General features: G+C 34.8%; 1 protein-coding gene across 2 annotated transcripts in view; it reads right to left on the reverse strand.

Moving 5' to 3' along the window:
- SYT1 (synaptotagmin 1) overlaps positions 1-5,768 on the reverse strand; it is a 269,749-nt gene extending 263,981 nt beyond the window's left edge. For both annotated transcript variants that reach the window (XM_085320512.1, XM_085320510.1), the window contains exon 1: positions 5,658-5,768. The gene's annotated coding sequence lies outside the window, so the exon portion shown is untranslated. The remainder of the gene's footprint in view (positions 1-5,657) is intronic.
- Positions 5,769-6,000: the final 232 nt, after the last annotated feature.

Raw genomic sequence — 6,000 nt, forward strand, 5'->3', positions numbered from 1 at the left:
TTGTATTTTAAAAATATACAGGATTTCATATCATGTCATCTTTAATGTGAGAACAAAAGACACCAGCTGTTTATACAAACAGTTGCAACCAATTTGTCACACTGTAAAGGACAGCCATCATATTTCTGATATTACATAATAAAGCAGGAAGTAGTGTTCATCCAGTTTTCCAAAACTGCCAAGTTTTATACATCTTGGACATATAAATTGTGGATCCAGCGTAGTATGGAAAACAAAAATTTTTGAATACTTTCGAGGAAGGAAAATAATTTGAAATTCTTTCTGATGCTATACATGAAAGCCTAGAGGCAAACTTCTGCCATAGCATGCTCTGCTCCATGGACTTTGTGTTGCATAACACATGGCTAGCAAATTGTACTGTGGCAAAAAAAAAGAATAAATATTACAGAAAATAACTTTGTATCTACCATAAGCACTGTCCTGCTGAAAATAAAAATTATTTCCTTAAAATACATTAAGGACTGTTTGTTTGTACTTGCATAGGCATTTAGAAAGAAGAGTTTCCTTGCAATCAATATTATTGAACTAACATAAAAAACAGAGATCAGTTTCCAGACTATCCTGAGAAAATTACCTTTACTTTCATTGGCTGTTTAAACTGTTTGAGGGACAACTTGGGGACTGAATTTGGGAACTGATCTTACTAATTTGGGTAGTMCAATTATAGGGAGTGGCGGAACTTCATTCTTCATTATAATACTAAGAATGCTTGCCATTAGTTAATGAGATGAATGGTATTTGCTGCATATGGTGTATGAAGGTGTCAGTGCCCATTCACCCTAGCCTTCTTCAGTGAAGGCTCAAAACTGTTGAGTTGTAGAGTTTCATGAGCTGCTTAAACTGATTTAAGGCTTTTCTTTTGCCARAAGAGATGAGATACAGGCCATTATTTCCCACACTGCACAATTCCTTGTGAGCCAGTAATAAGGCTGATCTGGTTGGAAATCCGTTAATGTTTAGTGCTGCAACAAGAAGGAGGATAAGAACATTTTCAGCAAAACTGCAGTTTTAGGCTATCATGAAACCCTACCATTGCACTGGTTCAGGCTCATGATTCCAAGGTACCTCAGAAACTAAGAAACTTAAATACTTTTCAGACTTATACCACATCTGCTCCCCTCCTCTACACTGGAGCTCCTTATAATGGTCTATCCTGATTTATTCGGGTATAGAGATAGTCAGACACATCCTGTTGGGCTTTTTGCTGCAAGTTGGTGTGTACATCACTTGATCAAACCTGTGASAGCACCAAAGACTTGCCGACCCAAAATAAACTTATGGTCTACCTGTCCTCTATCTGACAACAGACAACAGAAATTACTTCAAAAAAAAGTGTGTGATACCTTGCAATCTCTGGAACATAATTTGCTCCATGTAAGAATCTATCTTTTGCCCTAAATATAAAGATTTTTTATCTTTTTTAAACTTCTTGCTAGAATTTACTGTTATAATTTTCATTACCAAATAAATTCCAATCTATTTTGAATCTTACCAGCTTCTTGGCTTCATCCTATAGGAAGTTGGTTGGGCTTTTACCCATTAGTTAAAAATCACAATATTCTTCCCACATACGGTCAAATCTTTTCCATGGTGTTTGTATGTGTATACATTCCCTGTGAAGCTAATTTCTTCCACGTGTTTTTAGTTTCTTTTTTTCTATGCCAAAAGGAAAGAAAAGTCATGTTCCCCCAACGACATAAACATATGCAGGAAAATGAGTGTCTATTTCCTGACCATCACTGATGCTGAGCTTGACTGGGAGAAGCAGCAGGGACTCCAAGTACCACCTCTGGCTCAGTGAGCTGACTGTTTGATTGTTCTCATTTTATTTAACTGCTTATGTATAATTGCTGCTGTTTTAGACTGTAACACAATAAATGTAGCACTGTGGGAAGAAAGAAACCTTTTTTGCACCAGCAATTTTATTCTCTTTCTTATAAGAGAGAGTAAGACCTGCATTTAACTATATTACTTCTGTGAAATTTTAATTTCCCACAAAAAAACCTTCAGTATGCCTGATTCATTTTTGATTACGAAACCCAGAAATCTCATTTCACTCTATGTTGCCAGTATTGGATACTTTAAATTAATTTCAGCTAAGTAGGTAGTAAAAAGTGTTATTTAATATTTCCAAAAGATTAATTGAAGTATTTTTTGTATTTACTGTCCTCCTTAATTTTAATGGCTGCAGGCATCACAGGTCTAGGTTAAATTCAATTTTCACTGTTGCTATATGGATTACCTTTAAGATGGAAATGATTACAGAAAGCAAGATGTATCCCTCTACAGCCTAGGATTTTCATTTATCATTGGAGTGTGGGCTCCCAGAGGAAGATTTAAGAAGAGAAGTACTAGTTTAGAGAACAGGAGATAAAATAAATAAATAAATAAATAAAAATAAAACAGGCAAACATTTATCTATTCAGATAGGCTTACAGTACACCAAACTTTGCTTTTTAAGATAAGTCTTCARAGTCTAGCAACATTATTCACCTGTAATTTTGTTGCCTTAGTACTCTATTCTTGAACAGTCCAATGACAATAAGTATCTTTCCACTATACAAGACTTTGTTGTCTAGAAAATTTAAAAACATAATAAAGTTATTGAAAAGACAAAAAACCACCCTAGAATACGTTGGGAAAATGTGTTTTTTCTTAACAAACTTGAAGAACTTATAGGAAACATTTATCTTTTGGGCAGATAGCAGRCACTGGCTTATAAAATGTCTTCTTTTTAATATAGCATATTGACTGCATAAATCCGTCATCTTTTTTCTGGGCCTGTACCATTTACAGCTTTCCTCTGTGCTATGTGGGGATTCTTTCAGTGAAGACCTGAGCACCATTTCATATTTGTAGAATGTCCAAAGCAACTGCTGTGGAAGCAAGAGTTCCCATAACAGGAGAACTGTTTTCATCCATGTTACCATAACATTTTTTTTTAAGGGAGGTGGGAGAAGACAAAAAATCAACACCAAAATCAGCACATCATAAATACTACTAAATGAAAAATAATATTAAAGAAAAATTACTTGTAAAACACTTAATGGAATGAAACACTTAGACTCTGCTTATTAAAGCATTCCTTTTAATCTGCCTGGTAACATGCTACACAGACACCAACAATACTGAGAACTACCAAACAAATTCTATGAATGGAGTGCCAGATTAAGAACTGGCAAGTATCTGGAGTTCACCGCTGCACTGCCTGGAACAGAGCAGTCTGCAGCAGAACCCCACATTTTCTTGCATTCCTAAGTGCCCTGTGTAGATTTTCTGAATTCATTCTTATTCCATTTTTGCTTTGATTTTACTTTTCCACTTCATATTTACCTTATAGGCAGCTTCAATCTATTCCACATTCCTATGAACCTTATTGTAGCTCATGGGTATATGTGGATAATCTGTTTTGTAGCAATCTACCTCAGGGCACGAGACAAATGTGCATGCAAGTCCTTGAACCTACCGCTCAAATGGAATTCAGATCCCAAAACATTCCCAAAACATTCACCTTTATTTAAATTAGTCCAAGTTATCTATGATAACAGATTTAAACACTGGCGATTCACTTAACTCCCAGACATACTCATAGACAGTATTTCATATTCTCAGAAGAAACTGTCTGTAACTGAAACACACATGATAGTGAACAAAGATGAAAATTAATTTTATCACTTTGATGAGCACACTACGACTTCAATAGAACTAATTTTCAAGTTTTGGTGGAACAGGGACAAATGCAGCGTRATTAGAAAATAAAATATTTTTTCAATCTCTTTCTATGTTCAGCACAGAGCTGTACTGCGTTTTAGTACTGAAAATAAAAGGAAGGCTTTGGGCAAATTGAGAGCCACTGCTAAAACCACAGATTGAGAGTTAGTCTCACAAGAGTCTCCACAGCACAAAAGGATAGTATTGTTCTTTCCAAGTGAGTTATTTTCCTGAGGGACAGTTTATTTTGAGGGCGCATTGCTTTGGATTTTCATGTGCCTTTTCACTTGTTTTGTGAACTTTCATTGGGAAGTGCCCTGACATTTCATTGTCTTTGTACATTGCTGCTTTTCATTTGACCTGTGAATGATCTCCATCTCCACAAGCATTCTGTGAAACTTCCACACAAACAAACAGAAAAAGCATAAAAAGCTCTAACCTCAATGAAGGCCTGAAGCCCTTGTAGTGTAAACAATTAACTGGTATGGAAACATGTGATGAGCAACTGAAGTCCGGTATCTTCAGACTATACAGGAATATACATTTTATACATTTGTTAAAAGGAGCGGTTTTAGCGTAATGTAATGTTTCACTGAAATTGCATCAAGTCTGGCAATTATAAGTAATCTTAACAGAATAAGATTGTTTCTCTTATTCTCCTCATCCCTGGAGGAGACATCGAAGTGACTGGGTGATGCCAGGCTATTCAGGCTCTAACAAGTAATGCTATTTAGATTTAACATATTAAGAAAAGTATCCATGCAGTTTCCTAAAGCCAGCTTCTTTAATTAATTTCAAATAATTACCAATGCAAGACATAYTGAAACAAAGGTAAAAAGGCTAGTAATAAATTTTCATTGTTGATGTTGAAGCAAGTATTTTCAGATAAAGCAGTAACAGTAGCAGTATAATAAATTAATTTCCAAGTGCCATACCACGAGTAAAGGAGTGAAACAACCTTAGAAAAGTTCTAAAAATATCTTCCTTTCCCCTTGCAACGCCAGTTCTACAGAGTTGTAAATTAAAGGGCTGAAAGGGCTTTCATTTACTAATATCTAAGAGTACAGCTTATTTTTACTAATTGTCTTTCTAAAAAGAATAACACTTTATTATCAGTATAATTACCTTACAGGAAATAAAGATGTTATTAGCAAACATGTTTATGTATGCTCTCTATTAATACAATCATTATTAATGATATAAAATTCATTTATGGCTCCTAAAATCAGAAAAGTCAAAATACAGGATCCAGAATGCAAGACTGATGTTATAATCATAGCTGCTAATTTCAGTGTGCTGTCAACATCATCAGCACAGGGAGCTTTTAAAATGTCTTAGACCAAGGAAGCGATGTGACTGGCTGGTGGAGACTGAGTTGTGCAATAATTAGCTCAAATGGAACTTGTTCGGTAAAAAAGCAAGGCAGACACAGCTACAACCTGATCACAACAATGTAATATATGCAGCTCTCATTGTTTAAGGTATTCACATGCAAAAAAACACACTACTGAATGTATAAATCAAACATAAAACACACTCAGAAGTGATCTGTATAGCTGTGCACAAAGGCAGATGCCACAGCATATTTTTGTAAGATGCAAGGCTGCTCAAGATCATCTATGGATAATGAACCATGACAGCTTGGGATTTGATGAAATGCGACTTGATGGTGAGAGAAGGCAAAGAATAAAAGTACTATCTGAACAGTCAGCAAATGCATATAAACTATTTTTTCATCTTGCATTTCAGTATGAATATGATGTATTGCCACAAAATTATACTTCACTAATTCAATACACTTTACATCAGAAAAAGCTATTTCTTTAAATTATTTACTACCTCCATTTTATTTCTAGGAAAGCACCAAGCACTACAGCATTTAACAGAGTACAGAAGGTAAGAGAATCCATGTTTATTTAAAATACCTTATATGATTGGCATCAATGCAGTTCTCTTTTCACAGCGAAATCTTGAAAGAAGGTTCTATCAATCAGTTTCTAGTTTCTTCACAGCTCAGAAAAAATCCCTTTTCTTTTTTCCCTTTAAGAGAAAGACATTCCATGTAAACACTTGTTTTTACCTATGCAGCTGTATTTTCTATCTTTGCCCAAACAACTGCTGTTTAAGAACTTCTTTAATTATACTTGGCTTTTTCAGTGCCTTTCAGCTATTGATCGTCAGAAATTGATTATCATGACAATGATTCAGGTTATTAAGACACACAGAAAAAAATGCATTAACAAATTTTCTTCAGTATTGATTCATTTA

Source organism: Rhea americana, unplaced genomic scaffold (assembly GCF_003343005.1).
Source record: "Rhea americana isolate MKP2758 unplaced genomic scaffold, rheAme1 scaffold_64, whole genome shotgun sequence".
Classification (NCBI taxonomy): Eukaryota; Metazoa; Chordata; class Aves; order Rheiformes; family Rheidae; genus Rhea; species Rhea americana.